At 39.4% G+C, this 19,318-nt stretch overlaps 1 long non-coding RNA gene across 1 annotated transcript in view; it reads left to right on the top strand.

Annotated features, from left to right (window-relative positions):
• The window catches only part of LOC144074201 (uncharacterized), a 211,616-nt gene that overhangs the window by 119,939 nt on the left and 72,359 nt on the right, over positions 1–19,318 (top strand). The window lies entirely within an intron of this gene.

Raw genomic sequence — 19,318 nt, 5'->3', positions numbered from 1 at the left:
GGCCAGCATCACAGTTCTGGGTTCGATCCCAGGTGGGGTTTGCCTGTTCTTCCCAGGCTTGCGTGGGTTTTCTCCAGGTACTCCGCTTTCCTCCCACATCCACAATGCTAGGCTAATTTAGCACTCATACTTGCCCATAGCTATGATTGGTTGTCCTTTCTCTCCTCGTGCCCTGCAATTGGCCCTTGCCTGCTTCCCAAAGTCAGCCTGGATAAGCTCCGGCACCCCCCTACGACCCTTTTGCGAATAAGCGGTTCATAAAATGAACGAATGAATAAACCCTAACCAAAATGGTGACGTTATATCAACAATCCCATAGCAAGATTTTTGTTGTTGTGACGCCTCTCTTTACAAATGACCATCAATTATAGCGATGTAGCATAACATAGCCGAAAGGAGACGCTCGTTTTACATGCGACTAACAAAGCCCAGCAGGCACTGCCTCGTTGCTGTGATCCACTGTTTTCAAAGAAAGCTAATGTATCTTTTATGAAAATGTACAATATTCATCTAAACGCCCCGCGCCCTTTAGCGCCGGCTACCGACACGTCAAGCTATTGTTTACCGCAAACTAGCGGCGCCGTCGTGCTTGTTAATAGGCAGACACGGCTGACAAAGGACATTTAATTACGACGCTAAATTGCGGCTACGCGCAACGCAGCCCGGAGCCGTACTAAAAGCGCAGCTTCCCCGGCACCCCCCGTAAGTCCGTTTTAGCGCGGCTAATCCGTCTTACGTTGTTAATTTGGCTGCCGTTGCCGCTGACGCTTTCCGCCCAATGAAAGTTGAGCGCTATAGTAGTTAGCGGCGTGACAACATATCTAAATGCTAATGTTACTAAATACGTTTTATGCCGAAAGGTTGTCGATATGCTAACGCCCAAAATTGCTATAAGCAGGTGTTACTGTTCTCTGAACACATTTTCCACTCGTAAAATATATCTGTTAAGTCAGTGGCTGCCCCCGACGGCTCTAGACGTCCAATTTATTATATTTAACTAGATGGGAGGGCGCCGTCAGTGGTTCTGGCAACAGGGCGTTCAAAGACAGCCTTTCTGGGTTTAGTTTGGGGTATTTATAGGTCACTTCCTGTTGATTTTGGGGTCACTGGGTTTTCATGTGGGGATGTTTTACGGTCACTTCCTGTCCAGTAACCCAAAATCAACAGGAAATGATCTGTAAATGCCCCAAAATGAACTGGAAGAGACCTGGAAATTCCCCCCATTCAACAGGAAGTGACCTGTATGTGCCACAAAATGAACAGGAAGTCACCTGGAAATGCCCCAAAATCAACAGAAAGTGACCTGTATGTGCTCCCAAAATGAACAGGAAGTGACCTGTGCATGGCTCAAAATTAACAGGAAGTGACACGTAAATGCCCCAATATGAACAGGACGTGACCTGTACATGCCTGAAAAAGAACAGGAAGAGACCCGGAAATGCCTCCAAATCAACAGGAAGTGATGCTGAAATGCCCAAAAATCAACAGGAAGTGACCTGCACGTGCCCCAAATCAACAGGACGTAATGCTGAAATACCCCTAAATCCACAGGAAGTAATGCTGAAAAAACCCAAAATCAACAGGAAGTGACCTGCACGTGCCCTAAATCAACAGGAAGTAATGCTGAAATGCCCCAAAATCAACAGGAAGTGACCCAGAAATGCCCCCAACTCCACAGGAAGTGATCTGTGCGTGACCCCAAATCAACAGGAAGTAATGCGAAATGCCCCAAAATCAACAGGAAGTAATTCTGAAATGCCCCAAAATCAACAGGAAGTAATGCTGATATGCCCCAAAATCAACAGGAAGTGACCCAAAAATGCTCCCAAATCCACAGGAAGTGATCTGTACGTGCCCCAAATAAACAAGAAGTGAACCGGAAATGCCCCCAAATTAACAGGAAGTGAACCGGAAATGCCCCCAAATTAACAGGAAGTGACCCGTACACGCCTCAAAATGAACAGGAAGTGACCCCTAACTGCCCCATATCAAATGCTATGGACATTTAGCGACAATTTCACAGCAGAAGGTTTAAAATAGTCACCAAATCGTGTCGAATAATTTCCCGCAATAATTATAGTAATGAATCATCGTAAATGGTATGGCGAGTTACTCACTATTTATTTGTCATTCCCCGGCGTGAAATAAACCGGGGAAATATTCCCGGGATTAACGATCAATATTTCCTGGCCTCCTTTCCAACCACAACACAGACTCGTGTTTACCGTGGAGACCGCCAAGATAATATTGCAGTCATTAAACACATTTCAATTCATAATTGACTCTGTGATCACGTGTCAGCCAATCCAGCGTGAGTTGCCCTTAATCAAGACATATCCGGATTAATCCCTTTCTTCCTGTTACCCACTTATTGATCATTTTATTGATTCGATTGGGCGGCCTTAAATGCGGCCATTCTTCACCGCGCTCGGGGCATTCTTCGCCGTGGACTCGCTGGATTACCCGCAGATTGACGGCTAAGACTTTTGGGGTGCCGTATTCCACTTGGCAACAAATTTGAGGAACAAAGTCACTTATTCCAGAATAAGGCCCACCCTTGAAATGTGAAAGAATCCAGATCAAAAATATCATTTCCTGAACCGCTTATCCTCACAAGGCTTGCGGGGGGGTGCTGGAGCATATCCCTGTTAACTACGGGCACCAGGTGGGAGACAGTGAATTGGTGGCCAGCCAATCACAGGGGACTGAGGACATTTTAGCATTCAGTTAGCCTAGCATGCATGTTTCTGGGATGTGGGAGGAAACCGGAGTACCACACCGGCTGAAATGCCCCAAAAATCAACAGGAAGTGGCCCATGAATGGCCCAAAATCAACAGGAAGTGATACTTAAATGGCCCAAAATAAACAGGAAGTGACCCATAAATGGCCTAAAATCCACAGGAAGTGACCGATAAATGGCCCAAAATCAACAGGGGTGACCCATAAATGGCCCAAAATCAACAGGAAGTGACCCATAAATGGCCCAAAATCAACAGGAAGTGGCCCATAAATGGCCCAAAATCAACAGGAAGTGACCAAAAATAGCTCAAAATCAACAGAAAGTAACCCATAATTAGCCCAAAATCAACAGGAAGTGACCTGTACATTGCTTAAAAAGAACATGCATAAATGGCCCAATATCAACAGGAAGTGACCCATAAATGGCCCAAAATCAACAGGAAGTGACCCAAAAATAGCCCAAAATCAACAGAAAGTAACCCATAATTTGCCAAAAATCAACAGGAAGTGACCTGTACATGCCTAAAAAAGAACATGCAAACTCCAGACAGGTGGACCAACCTGGACTTGAACCCAGGACCCAAGAGCTCCGAGGCAGACATGCTAACCACTTGCCCCACCGGATTGGTCACTTAAACTTTTTTTAAAAATTACAAAAAATACATCCGTTAGCTACAAAGCTAAGTTATTTCCATCTATTTCAGGGAAATGTATCTGTTGAATTTTCCAAACATATACTCAGACGTCTGGATGGTGCAATGCACTCAGATGGCGCCATTTTTATTTTTTATTTTTAACCTCAAAGCGCTCTATAAGGAGGGTGCCGTGTTAGCGGGATGGCGAGAAACTTGCATAAACCGACACGCTTTGCTCAAGGCACCGGGTCAGGAGACAGATGGAGAAGAAAAAAATGACTAAGTGGAAGAAAAAAAAGAACCCAAACTTCACTTCCCATTTTTTGTATGTTCACTCAACTACATTGTGGTGCAGTATTTCTCGGACTATAAGTCGCACTCGAGTTTAAGTTGGAGCAAACAACCATTCACTATCACCTGGGGACATTTCAGCATACACTTAGCCTAGCATGCATGTTTCTGGGATATGGGAGGACACCAGAGTACCTGGAGAAAACCCATGCAAGCCCCATACAGTGAAGAACCACCTGGGATCGAACCCTTGCCCCTAGAACTGTGAGACAGACCCGCTAACCACTCTTCCCCGGGACCAGGACAACCATTCATTCATACCTAAGGACAATGTAGCATACAGTTAGCCTAGCATGCATGTTTTTGGGATGGAGTAGGACACTAGAGTACCCCGAGAAAACCCACGCAAGCCCCACATAGTAAGGACCCACCTGGAATCGAACCGTCGACCCTAGAACTGTGAGACTGACCACGCTAACCACTCTTTTGTACCTAAGGACAATGTAGCATAAATTTAGCCTAGCATGCCTGATTTTTGGGTGTGGGAGGACACCGGAGTACCTGGAGAAAACCCACGCAAGCCCCACATAGTAAGGACCCACCTGGAATCGAACCCTCCACCCTAGAACTGTGAGACTGACCCGCTAACCACACTCTTTTTTTACCTAAGGACAATGTAGCATAAAGTTAGCCTAGCATGCATATTTTTGGGATGGTGTAGGACACCGGAATACCCGGAGAAAACCTACTCAAGTGAGGAACCACCTGGAATCGAACCCTCCACCCTAAAACTGTGAGACTGACCCGCTAGCCACTCGTTTCTACCTAAGGACAATGTAGCATAAAGTTAGCCTAGCATGCATATTTTTGGGATGGGGTAGGACACTGGAGTACCCAGAAAAAACCTACGCAAGCCCGGGAGAAGAACATGCAAACGCCACATGGCGAAGATCCGACCTGGGATCGAACCCTCGACCCCAAAACCATGCGGCCGACATGCTAACCACTTTTTATGTACCTAAGGACAATGTAGCATAAAGTTAGCCTAGCATGCATATTTTTGGTATGTGGTAGGACACCAGAGTACCCAGAGTAAACCTACGCAACCCCAGAGAAGAACATGCAAACTCCACACGGCGAAGAACCGACCTGGGATCGAACCCTGGACCCCACAACCGTGCGGCCGACACGCCAACCACTCCTCCACCGTGCTGCCCATTTCAGTTTGGAGTGGATTTCTCAAAGTTTGACATTTGGAGAAGAAAATGGGCAATTGTGATGAAAAATGCTGGCAGTCACTTACTTGACAATCTTGCAACTTCAGCAGCGTTAAAACATCAAACAACAAAACACGCGGCGCACATACGAATGCGAAACATTTGCATCTTTGCTTTCCAAGAAAAGTTCCTATCTTTTGGCTGCCTGGAGCTGTTTTGCTTTTCTACACCAGCATATTTTTCTTCTATCCGTTCTCCTTAGTTTACTGCGGGATGTGAAACTTATGCCGCCCTCCCCAGGCTGTTATCGCTGTTGTGCCGAGATGATAATAGCATGTAGCCACATTGGTCGGTTGGACTCGAGAGTATAATGACAAAGATGCTAAATGTACTGGAACAATCCGTTGAACAGTTTTTTTGGTACTTGAGTTTAGGGGTAATCTATTTGGGTGTTTTTGCCATGTGATGAGTCGCAGGAGAACTTTTTCACATTTATTTTTAACTCATTAGCTGCACATGTGCGGGTGGTTAGCGGATCGGCTTCGTCGTTCTAAGGTCGAGGGTCCGATCCCCACTATTTGGAGTTTGCATGTTCTCCCCGGGCTTGCGTGGGTTTTCTCCGGGTTTCCTTCTATGTCCCAAAAACATGTATGATAGGCTAACAGGTTAAACACTCTAAATCAAGGGTGTCAGACTCGGGTTGGTTCGCGGGCCGCTTTAACGTCAACTCGATTTGATGTGGCCCGGACCATTTTAGATATAATATTTAGATTTTTTAAATAAATGGATTAAAAGAACTGGGTTAAAAGCCCTGAATATAATAATATTTTTTATAGATCTAAAACAATGTTTATTTTAGCTTTTTTAAATATATTTTTAGATTTTACAAAATGATTTTTGAACTAAAAACAGAAAAAATGATTAAACAATAACAATTATTAATTTAAAAGGGGGTAAATCAGGAAATTTAATGTACATCGGACCATTTTAGATATAATATTTAGATTTTTTTTAATAAATGGATTAAAAGAACTGAATTAAAAGCCCTTAATATTCAGTTTTTCATAGATCTAAAACAATGTTTATTTTAGCTTTTTTATATATATTTTTTTTTAGATTTTACAAAATGATTTTTGAATTAAAAACACAGAAAAAAATATTAAAAAATGACAATTATTGATTTAAAAGGGGGAAAATCAGGAAATTTAATATACATCGGACCATTTTAGATATAATTAGATTTTTTTATGAATGGATTAAAAGAACTGGATTAAAACCCCTGAATATTCATTTTTTAATAGATCAAAACAATGTTTATTTTATCTTTTATTATGTATAAATATACATCTATAATCTTCATTTTAATTTGATCCTAAAACAGAAAGTCGGCACTCATGATTTACTCTCCCGGGCCACACAAAATGATGCGGCGGGCCAGATTTGGCCCCCAGGCCGCCACTTTGACACATGTGATATAGCATTTTCAATTAGTGTAGCGTGCATGTTTTGGGATGTGGAAGGAAACCCACGCAAGCCCAGGGAAAGCATGTAAACCTGGATCTTGAGTTGGACTAGCTTACATCGCTATGTCAGCCATATTTGTTGTATGAAGAGCGCATGAGTTAGTATTCATGTTCATGGGTGCAGCAATGTTGACAGATTGGGCGGTTTCCCGCCAAACTGGGTGGGTTATATTTATAGAGTGATTGGGTTGGACACAGTTTCTGATCTGGCAACCCGCCTATTTATTGTACAGTGGTACCTGTACTGACAAATGCTCCTATTTACAAAATCCCTAGGTTACAAAACCTTCCAAAATGTGAGTGACTGGAAGACCATAGCCCGGGATTGAACCCTTGATCTTAAAACTGCGAGGCGCATGTGTTAACCGGGTCACGTCATGCACGGAAAAAACCCGTCAGACGGACGGCAGGTTGGATTCAGCGTTCGCCGTCGTCCGATTTCCTTCCCGCGGGATCAAACTCGAGCACAGCGAGCTAGCGAGCCAATCTCTAAATTGTCACTATTCCTCCCTTGATGTCTGAATGATGGATCACCGCATCCCCCGGCGGCACTACGGCACCCCGTGCAATGCGTGTGCCTTTCCCAAGTGCAATTACAGTTCTTTCATTTTAAAGGTGGGTCGGTGGGTGAGTGGTTAGCGTGTCGGCTTCACAGTTCTGGGGTCCTGGGTCGGTGCTCGTGTGGGATTTGTATGTTCTCCCTGGACTTGTGTGGGTTTTCTCCAGGTATTCCGGTTTCCTAACCACGTTGCACAAACACGGATGCTAGGCTAGCTTTAACGTCAACTTGATTTCACGTGGGCCGGACCATTTTAGATATAATATTTAGATTTTTTTTTATAAATGGATTAAAAGAACTGGATTAAAAGCCCTGAATATTCCGTTTTTTATAGATCTAAAACAATGTATATTTTAGCTTTTTTTAAAATATATTTTTAGATTTTACCAAATGATTTTTGAACTAAAAAAACAGAAAAAATGGATTAAAAATGACAATTATTGATTTAAAAGGGGGAAAATCAGGAAATTTAATATACATCGGACCATTTTAGATATAATATTTAGATTTTTTTAAATAAATTGATTAAAAAACTGGATTAAAATCCCTGAATATTCAGTTTTTTATAGATCTAAAACAATGTTTATTTTAGCTTTTTTAAATATATTTTTCCGATTTCCTCCCACACCCCAAAAAACATGCATGCTAGGCTAATTTAGCAGTCAAAATTGCCCTCAGCTATGAGTGGTTAGTTGTTTGTGTCATTCTGCCTTGCGATTGGCTGCCCACCGATTCAGGGTGTCCCCTAAGTCAGCTGGGATAGGCTCCAGCACCCCCTTGTATGGACAAGCGGTTCAGAAAATAGAATAAACACAATATTTTATCATCACGAGCTATAATAGCGATAATAATGCCAACATTGTTTTGTTTTGTTTAAATGTGTGCTAATAGGCGTGTGCTCGTATGCTAACGTTAGCTTACACTTATACACCAGCACCTATTTATTCATTTTAATACATTATTTAATTATTTTACTCATCATTTAGTCTCAAATTTGTGTTTTTTAGGACCGTGTAACGAATGAGAGAATTCACATATAAACTACACCTCCACTTACGAAATTTTCAATTGTTAATGACTTTTAAGCATTATTTCGTCTCAAATTTGTGTTTTTTTTAAGACTGTGTAACGAATGAGAGAATTTACATATAAAGTACACCTCCACTTACAAAATTTTCAATTGTTAATGACTTTTAAGGACTTAAATGTACGTTTAAACTCTCCCAAAACGCAATCCAGATGATACAAAGCTCGAATAGACTTGGGACGTTAAAACCCGACATTTCACTTCGAGAAAAGATCATCGGGTGATCTTTTACGGAGAAGTCCGTCCGGGACCCCCACATCCGCCGAGGCAATCCATCTCAAATCGGAAAGAGATAAAATAGGAAGCGATAAAAGCTGTCGAGAGCAGAGAGGTTCATTGCAAAGTCTTTCTTCCAAGCCTCTTCTCCAGCCTTTTCATGCCCCTCCCCCCCCCAGAATCCCTCACCCCGCCTCCCGCACCCTCCCAGGGGCTTAATTTATGGTTGGCTTCAGAGACATACGAATGTCAACCCACACTCTCCTCTGCTTTGTTAGCGAGCTGAGTTCTGCGTATGAAGGCAGTGTGCAGTAATCCCTCGATTATCGCGGTTCATGTAGACCAGACATGGCCGCGATAAACGAAAAATGTAGGGTCACCCCTATTTAAAAAAAATATAATAATAATATATGTACAGTGGTACCTCGAGATACAAGCTTAATTTGTTCCGGAACTGAGCTCGTATGTCGATTTACTCGTAACTCAAGTGAACGCTTACCATATAAATGAACTAAAAACAAATTAATTGGTTCCAACCCTCTGAAAAACCACCCAAAACAGGGTATTGGATTGGATAAGCATTTTTATTTGTTCTAATTGGCCATCTATTAACAAAGTAACAAATAAATAGTGGCTTAATAGTACTAAAATGTGTTTAATAGTACTAAAATTAGAGAGAGATACTTTTTGCACGGTAACGCGCTCGTAACATAACATAAACAAATTGAAATGAAGTTGGATTACGATGCAGATACACTTAAAAATATATTTAATCTAACGGGTCGGTTGGTCAATGTCCAGTAAAAAATATATTCAGTGGTACCTCGAGATACGAGCTTAATTCGTTCCGGGACTGAGCTCGTATGTCGATTTACGATTTCTCTCGTATAAGCCTCACCCTTAAAACTGCCTTAAGATTGTTGAAATTTACGATTTCTCTCGTATAAGCCCCCCCTGATTTTCGATTTTCACCTCCATATTCATGGTTTTACTCGAGTACAAATGTTACTTCAAAGGGAAAATCTTGAGAAAAAATATATTTCTGAGATATTGTATGAATCGAAGGGATCGTCTGCTAGATCGAATATTCTGAAAGCGTATGGCCTGCACGTAGACAAATTCAAAAAGGAAGTCATGTAAGCAGTACAACCAGGAAGTGTGTCTGTAGCAGTCCAAGTTGTCGTCCTTAGGTAAGATGGCGGCACCCTGAGCGAGCAATGGCAGGCACAATAAGTGAGTTTTTTCACGTTTTATGCAAGATATGGTTTAACTTTTTCTTGAATTTCATTCATAGACGTCAAAATAAATTTTCTTTAGCGTTTTATCTATTTATCTTTCCTCTATTTTGAAATAAATGACCGTATTGGCCGCATTGTCTTGCGTTATGGCGTCATGGCGTAATGGCGCCATGGTGTTAAGGGTGTCATAGTATTTCGTCAATGTCTCCTTGCAGTTTCGTGCATGTCAAGTCGAATTTGTGCGCATATAAGCCGTACCCTTTATCATTTTTTGCGACAAATATGGCCTATATGCGAGAAATTACGGTACTCAAATGTCTTCAACTTGAGTCATCATTATCTCACGTAAAAAATAAAGACGAATTTGACTTTTTTTAAAAGATTGTTTTATTTTTCTTGTAGTAAACACTGCAATCAAAACGGCTACACGATCAAAACGTCATCCCCGTTTTGCACCCCCGTACTCTAACTGTCAAATAATCTCCCGCTGAGTGTTTAAACACAGTAATTACGTAAAATTCTATTTACACAAAAGCGTACACTTTGACATTGACGGAGAAGCCTGAAAGGTAAAATGATAAACAAGAAATCATCTCCATTTTTTCCGTCATTTCGCCATTTTAACGATCCGAACGAAGCTTGAGAATAAAACATCGATTTAATTCGGATCGTTTGATTCGCTAATAAGTGGACACAAAAACCAGGTGGCCAATCATAATTATGAATAACAAATTCCCAAATTTTGTCTTCATTTTCTTTGATTATCTTTGTCATTCATCAGGGTTAGTCACGGTAAAATTGTTTTTGTTGTGTTATTCATGGCGTTTATTAATAATTCCTCTAAAAATCTGCAATTAATCTTTCTCTTATCAAAAGTTATAAAAATGTCTATTTTTTTAAGATGGGTTTCCCCCCCAAAAATGTTTTTATCTGCTTGATAGCAATAAATCTACAGTTTTCGTACATAGATACCCGCATATCAAGACAATCTACTTCCCAACGTAGCTACCAACCTACCAATTTTTATATATTTCCATATACTGAATTACATACTGTCAATCTCGGCCAATTGCTAATTAATGATTGAAAATCCCCTTATTAAGTGATAAAAATAAATAAATAAATATTTACTCACATAGGGCGCACCTAAAAGTCCATTTTTTTCTCCAAAGTGGACAGGGTGCCCAATCAGTATGCACTAAATTCAAGATTTTGTAGATGACGTTGAAAAGTACATTGCTTGCTGACGCGCTATATTTATAATAGATTAGATTAGATAACTTTATTCATCCCGTATTCGGGAAATTTCACTGTCATAGTAGCAAGAGGGTGAGAATACAGACACAGGAAAATATATTTTAGACATAAATAAATACAGTGGTACCTTGAGATACAAGCTTAATGCGTTCCGGGACTGAGCTCGTATGTCGATTTACTCAAATGAACGTTTCCCATAGAAATGAACTCAAAACTAATTAATTGGTTTTAACCCTCTGAAAAAAACACCAAAAACAGGATATTGGATTGGAAAAACATTTTTGTTTGTTCTAATTTGCCATCTATTAACAAAATAACAAATAACTAGTGGATTAATACTACTAAAATGTGTTTAAAATGACTAAAATTAGATGGATTTCGTGGAGGGTAGAGAGAGAGGGGGGCAAGACTTTTTGCACGGTAACGCGCTCGTAACATAACAAAGAAATTTAAATGAACTTAGATTACGATGCAGACACTCAAAAATAAGTTGAATCTAACCTTACACTAAACTTACTTCTAATTTTGTTTTAAATTTTTATACATTCTACTCCCGGGTTGGCTGTTTGCCCCGCCTCCACCCTGACTTTCAGGTACAAAAAGTTGTTATACGCCCATTCATCCATTAATGTATCCCTCCACCCACCCACAGTTGGTTCCATTTTTTTTTTTTTTTTCCATTCAATTTCCAAGCCATTCATCCTTGTGTGCAAAATCCTTTCCCAGCTGACATCTGGCAAAAGGCATACTAGGACATATAGAGTGACAGACTCTCATTTGCACCTTGACTGAGTGGTGAGTGATCCCACTCTTCCCACTCTTGTGGCATTCAAGTCAGCTGACTTGACCACCAAACCATCAGGGACGCCATGACTATCCAAAGATACTGTATTTATTTGCATGATTCAAGTTGAACTCATCGCCTGCCATTGTCATCGACACAGTCTAGTCTCAATTAGTCTAGTCTCAATTAGTCTAGTCTAGTCTCAACTAGTCTAGTCTCAATTAGTCTAATCTAGTCTCAACTAGTCTAGTCTCAAATAGTCTAGTCTCAATTAGTCTAGTCTCAATGAGTCTAATTTAGTCTCAATTAGTCTAGTCTCAACTCGTCTAGTCTCAACTCGTCTAGTCTCAACTCGTCTAGTCTCAACTCGTCTAGTCTCAATTAGTCTAGTCTCAACTCGTCTAGTCTCAACTCGTCTAGTCTCAACTCGTCTAGTCTCAACTCGTCTAGTCTCGATTAGTCTAGTCTCAACTAGTCTAGTCTCAACTCGTCTAGTCTCAATTAGTCTAATCTAGTCTCGTCTAATCTAGTCTCAACTAGTCTAGTCTCAACTAGTCTAGTCTCAATTAGTCTAATCTAGTCTCGTCTAATCTAGTCTCAACTAGTCTAGTCTCAACTAGTCTAGTCTCAATTAGTCTAGTCCCAATTAGTCGAGTCTCAACTAGTCGAGTCTCAACTAGTCGAGTCTCAACTAGTCGAGTCTCAACTAGTCGAGTCTCAACTAGTCGAGTCTCAACTAGTCGAGTCTCAACTAGTCGAGTCTCAACTAGTTAGTCTCAACTAGTTAGTGTCAACTAGTCTAGTCTAGTCTCAATTAGTCTAGTCTCAACTAGTCTATTCTAGTCTCAACTAGTCTAGTCTAGTCTCAATTAGTCTAGTCTCAACTAGTCTATTCTAGTCTCAACTAGTCTAGTCTAGTCTCAACTAGTCTAGTCTCAATTAGTGTAGTCTAGTCTCAATTAGTCTAGTCTCAACTAGTCTAGTCTATTCTCAACTAGTCTAGTCTAGTTTCGTCTAGTCTAGTCTCAACTAGTCTAATCTAGTCTCAACTAGTCTAGTCTAGTCTCAACTAGTCTAGTCTAGTCTCAACTAGTCTAGTCTAGTCTCAACTAGTCTAGTCTCGTCTCAACTAGTCTAGTCTCGTCTAGTCTCGTCTCAACTAGTCTAGTCTCGTCTAGTCTAGTCTAGTCTGAACTGGTCTTGTCTAGTCTCAACTAGTCTTGTCTAGTCTCAACTAGTATAGTCTCAACTAGTCTCAACTAGTCTTGTCTAGTCTCAAATAGTCTTGTCTATTCTTGTCTGGTCTCGTTTCAACTAGTCTCGTCTCAACTAGTCTCATCTCAACTAGTCTCGTCTTTACTAGTCTTGTCTCAACTAGTCTCCTCTCAACTAGTCTCCTCTCAACTATTCTCCTCTCAACTAGTCTCCTCTCAACTAGTCTCGTCTATTACAGCTACTGATCTTATCTTATCTTTGTTCTGATTCTAAAATAAATACAATCACGGCGCACTCACTTATTTTCCGGTTTTGTAGAATAGTTGGCCAAAAAAACAGCGTTGTGAAGCTCAGCAGAGATGTTTGGTGGCAAAAAAAGGGAAAAAAAGACAGGGCCAGATACAATAAAAGTCTTCAGGCGTGTTACACAACACACCAGGGTACTGTCACATTTGCGTGTTGCTCATTCCTCTTGCAGTCCTGGCGCTGTCGCAAAGAAACACTTTTTTATGTCAATACAGCGCATACCGGCGGGCTCGCAAGATTTTTGGGGGGGGGGGGGGGGACGCTTATGAAAAACAACTTTTAAAGAATCACAAAAAAACAAAAATGAGTTTGGGCATTATGGATCAAAAATGTTCAGTGTTGAATGTTTTTGGCATGCGTGCCTTTAATTGGCTGGAGATATGCTCCAGCACCCCCCCATGAACCTTGTGAGGATAAGCAGTTCAGAAAATAAATGAATTAGCTTAGCATGCATGTTTTTAAGCGGTGGAGGAAACCAAAGGGCCTGGTGCCTTTAGTTGGCTGGAGATATGCTCCAGCACCCCCCACGACCCTAGAACATGAATTAATTAGTCTAGCATGCATGTTTTTAAGATGTGGAGGAAACCAAAATACCCGGAGGAAACCTGCTCAGGCACAGGGAAAGACGCAAACTCATCTTAGAAAGATTGCAACCCATCGGGGATTGAGCCCGGAATCTCAAAACTGCAGGGCGAACATGCTAACCAGTACACACTGTTTTTTTTTTCCAACAATCAAATTTGTATCAAAACAGAGCGCCAAATCTTCCTACTCATCACATTTCAACCCACCGGGGGTCGAACCCTGAATCTCAAAACTGCATGGCGAACATCCTAACCACTACACACATTTTTTTTTCTCAAAAAATCAATTTTATATCAAAGCGGAGCTCCAAATCTTCTCTACTCATCACATTTCAACCCACCGGGGATCGAACCCTGAATCTCAAAACTGCGTGGCAAACATGCTAACCACTACACACGTTTTTTTTTTTTTTTTTTTTTTTTTTTCCAACAATCAATTTTATATCAAAGCGGATCTCCAAATCTTCCTACTCATCACATTTCAAACCACCGGGGATTGAGCCCTGAACCTCAAGACTCCGTGGCGAACATGCTAACCACTACACACTTTTTTCCCCCAAAAAAACAATTTTATATCAAAGCAGATCTCCAAATCTTCCTACTCATCACATTTCAACCCACCGGGGATCGAACCCCGAATCTCAAAACAGAGGGGCGTACATGCTAACCACTACATTTTTTTCCCTAACAATCAATTTTATATCAAAGTGGAGCTCCAAATCTTCCTACTCGTCACATTTCAACCCACCAGGGATCGAACCCTGAATCTCAAAACTACGTGGCGAACATGCTAACCACTACACACTGCTTTTTTCTTTTTTTTCCAACAATCGATTTTTATATCAAAGCGTCGCTCCAAATCTTCCTACTCATCACATTTCAACCCACCGGGGCTCGAACCCTGAATCTCCTAACTGCGTGGCGAACATGCTAACCACTACACACTTTTTTCCCCCAAAAAAACAATTTTATATCAAAGCAGATCTCCAAATCTTCCTACTCATCACATTTCAACCCACCGGGGATCGAACCCCGAATCTCAAAACAGAGGGGCGTACATGCTAACCACTACATTTTTTTCCCTAACAATCAATTTTATATCAAAGTGGAGCTCCAAATCTTCCTACTCGTCACATTTCAACCCACCAGGGATCGAACCCTGAATCTCAAAACTACGTGGCGAACATGCTAACCACTACACACATTGCTTTTTTTCTTTTTTTTCCAACAATCGATTTTTATATCAAAGCGTCGCTCCAAATCTTCCTACTCATCACATTTCAACCCACCGGGGCTCGAACCCTGAATCTCCTAACTGCGTGGCGAACATGCTAACCACTACACACTTTTTTCCCCCAAAAAAACAATTTTATATCAAAGCGGATCTCCAAATCTTCCTACTCATCACATTTCAACCCACCGGGGATCGAACCCCGAACCTCAAAACTGCGTGGCGAACATGCTAACCACTACACACTATTTTTTTCTCCTATTCATATCAAATATCTTTAATTTTTTTCCATATCTCAGTTGATTCAAACCCCCCCAAAAAAGTGAACCCGCCTTCACGCTCGCATGCATGCAGAACACACACGCCATCGGCTTAATTACAAGCGACAGGAAGTCAGCTAAGGGAAACAGCAAAAGCCATGGTCAGTTCCACCGTGGCGCACTACTGGCAGAATGCCCCATTTAGACACACACACACACCCACACACACCCACACACACACACTCACACACCCATACCAATTAGTACGCAGTCATACACATGCGATGTACCAGTGTGGAAATGAAGACAGCCGCCATGCACAAACGGACGCGCAGAAAGGGAAAATGAAATTACATGCTTGGTCGCTTTATCACTTACAGTGATTCAGTACAAGGGACAAAAAACACACGTGTGTGTGGGTGTGTGTGTGTGTATGTTAATAGAGATAGAACAGTCGCGTTTGTTCAGGCCGAGACACTCGGAAAAAAAACGGCCAGTGATTCGTTGCAGACGTTCGGAAGCTTTTAATGAGAATGCCGGTTGGACAGGTTGTTGTCGGGTAGACTTGCCGTCCAAGCGGGTTTTTTATAGGTTTTCGGAGGAAGGAAATTAAATAAATATTTGCTGATGTGAATGATGTGTATTTTTATTTATGGTTTGGAAAGTCACTTAAAGATGGTGAGGTTGGGATGACATTACCGTTAAGTATTTAGTTGTGTTATCGCTTATTCATGTTGAATGCTTATCTATGTTGACTAGTACTTATTCTCTTGGCTACTTATTTATTTAGTGCTTATTTATTTGGCAGTTTGTTTGTTGTAGTTATTGGTGCACTTTTCTTTTTGTTTATGTTGCTGACTGCAAATTATGTTGACTGCTTATTTATTACTTATTTATTGATTTTTAAATCTTATTTATCATTATTTGTTGATTATTTGTTTGTTTGTTGTTGTTATTTGTGCACTTCCCTTCTTATTTATGTTGTTGACTACAAATTACATTGACTACTTATTTATTGATTTTTTAATTGTGTTATTTATCATTATTTGTTGATTATTTATCTCTTTGTTTGATGTTATTATTTGTGCACTTCCCTTCTTATTTATGTTGTTGACTACAAATTACGTTGACTACTTATTTATTACTTATTTATTTATTTTTATTTTTTTATTTATCATTATTTGTTGATTATTTATCTCTTTGTTTGTTGTTGTTATTTGTGCACTTCCCTTCTTATTTATGATGTTGACTGCAAATTATGTTGACTACTTATTTATTACTTATTAATTTATTTTTATTTATCATTATTTGTTGATTATTTATATCTTTGTTTGTTGTTGTTATTTGTGCACTTGCCTACTTATTTATGTGTTGACTACTTATTTATTAATTATTTATGGATTTTTTTATTTTTCTATCATTATTAGTTGATTATTTATCTCTTTGTTTGTTGTTGTTACTTGTGCACTTACTTATTTATGTTGTTGACTACAAATTACGTTGACTACTTATGTATTTCTTATTTATTGATTTTTATTTTGTTATTATTATTTGTTGATTATTTATCTCTTTGTTTGTTGTTATTTGTGCACTTGCCTACTTATTTGTGTTGTTAACCACAAATTACAGTGACTACTTATTTATTACTTATTTATTGTTTTTTAATTTTTATATATCATTATTTGTTGTTTATTTACCTCTTTGTTTTTTGTTGTTATTGGTGCACTTCCTTACTTATTTATGTTCTTGACTACAAATGACATGATATTTAAGGATTACACATTTATTACTTATCATTATTTATTGATTATTTATAACTTTGTACGTATTATTTGTTCACTTCCCTCCTTGTTTATGTTGGTGACTAGCTATTATGTTGACTACTTATTATTATTTTTGGATTATTTATTGTTTATTTATCTGTCTGTTTGTTGTGGTTAGCGCTTCGGCCTCGCAGTTCTGGGGTCGTAAGTTCGATCCCAGTTCGGTCCTCACTGTCTGAAGTTAGCATGTTCTCCCTGGGCTTTTGTGGGTTTTCTCCGGGTGCTCCAGTTCCCTCCCACATCCCAAAAACATGCATGCTAGGCTAACATAACGCTAAATTATCCTTAGATAAGTGTGAATGGTTGTCTATCTCCTTGCGATTGGCTAGCCACCGGTTTCAGGGTGTCCACCCTTTGGCTAGGATAGGCTCCGGCACCCCCGCGACCTTTTTTAAAGGTTAATCAGTACAGAAAATGAAATGAAAATGACTACTCTCTTCTAAAGTGAGGCTTCAGATGTCGGTCCCGGGTTTCAGTTTTCCTAGTTTAGGGGTTACTGCCCCAAGTGCTCCCACCACCAGGGGGGGTCAAGCTAGTTTTTCACCTTGTATATCCACTCCATCTGTTCATTGAGCCCTCGGTACTTCCCCACCTCAGTGTCAGCTGGTGTACCCACATCGATCTTTGTCTACCACCACAAAGTGCGCTTGATTGGCCCGGAGCTGTTTGTCAGTCTGAAAAAGTGGAAGTTCCACAGAAGCGTGGCCTTGTTGTTCTCACTCATCCAACAAAGAGAACAACAAGGCCAAGGTTTTTGGGGACTCGGCTACCAGATTGACAAACAGCTCCAGGCTAACCAACTGGCCATCGTCGGATTGGACAAAGAGTAAAAAAAAACTAAGCAATAAAAGAGACAGACATTTTTAAGCAATAGCTAACTCTGTTTCAAAATGATATATAGGAATACAGTCTTCCCTCGAGTATCGCGTCTTCACTTATCGCGTATTCACGACTTCACAATTTTTTTCCGCTATTAATTATTTTTATTAAATTCATAAAAATTTGAAAATTCACGACTTCACAATTTTTTTCCGCTATTAATTATTTTTATTTTTGTTAAATTCATAAAAATGGGAAAATCCACTACTTTGCATTTTTTTCCGCTATTAATGATTATTATTATTATTATTTTAAAGTTCATAAAAATGTGAAAATCCATGACTTCGCAATTTTTCCGCTATTAAATATTTTTAAATTATTTTTTTTATTTTTTTTTATTCATAAAAATGGGAAAATCCACGTTGAAACTCATAAAAGGAAGCTACTTTTGCCACTAGGACTTAGCACTTAAGAAAAAAAATTGTGTAATAGGGGTGACGGTATACGTAAGAAATTGCAAAATTGCAAGGCTGTGGCTTATACGAGGGAAATTGCAAGGGTGTGGCTTATATGTGAGAAATTGCAAAATCGCAAGGGTGTGGCTTATACGTGAGAAATTGCACAATTGCGAGTTTGACACTCTTGCACTAGGGTACATGTGTCAAAGTGGCGGCCCGGGGGCCAAATCTGGGCCGCCGCATCATTTTGTGTGGCCCGGGAACATAAATGATGAGTGCCAACTTTCTGTTTTAGGATCAAATTAAAATGAAGAGTATAGATGTATATTAAATTTCCTGATTTTCCCTCTTTTAAATCAATAATTGTCATTTTTTAATCCATTTTTTCTGTTTTTTGTTCAAAAATCATTTTGTAAAATCTAAGAAATATATAAATAAAAGCTAAAATAAACATTGTTTTAGAATCTAAAATTTAGATCTATAAAAACTAAATATTCAGGGCTTTTAATCCATTTATAAAAAAATTCTAAATATTATATCTAAAATGGTCCGATGTATATTAAATTTCCTGATTTTCCCCCTTTTAAATCAATCATTGTCATTTTATAATCCATTTTTTCTGTGTTTTTAGTTCAAAAATCATTTTGTAAAATCTAAAAATATATTTAAAAAAGCTAATATACACATTGTTTTATATCTATAAAAACTAAATATTCAGGGCTTTTAATCCATTTATAAAAAAATTCTAAATATTATATCTAAAATGGTCCGATGTATATTACATTTCCTGATTTTCCCCCTTTTAAATCAATCATTGTCATTTTTTAATCCATTTTTTTCTGTGTTTTTAGTTCAAAAATCATTTTGTCAAATCTAAAAATATATTTCAAAAAAGCTCAAATAAACATTGTTTTAGATCTATAAAAAACTGAATATTCAGGGCTTTTAATCCAGTTCTTTTAATCCATTTATTAAAAAAAAATCTAAATATTATATCTAAAATGGTCCGGCCCACGTGAAATCAAGTTGACGTTAACGCGACCCGCGAACCAACCCGAGTCTGACACCCTTGATC

The sequence above is a fragment of the Stigmatopora argus genome, chromosome 1, assembly GCF_051989625.1.
Source record: "Stigmatopora argus isolate UIUO_Sarg chromosome 1, RoL_Sarg_1.0, whole genome shotgun sequence".
Taxonomy (NCBI): Eukaryota; Metazoa; Chordata; class Actinopteri; order Syngnathiformes; family Syngnathidae; genus Stigmatopora; species Stigmatopora argus.
This window is presented reverse-complemented; position numbering and strand designations above follow the sequence as displayed.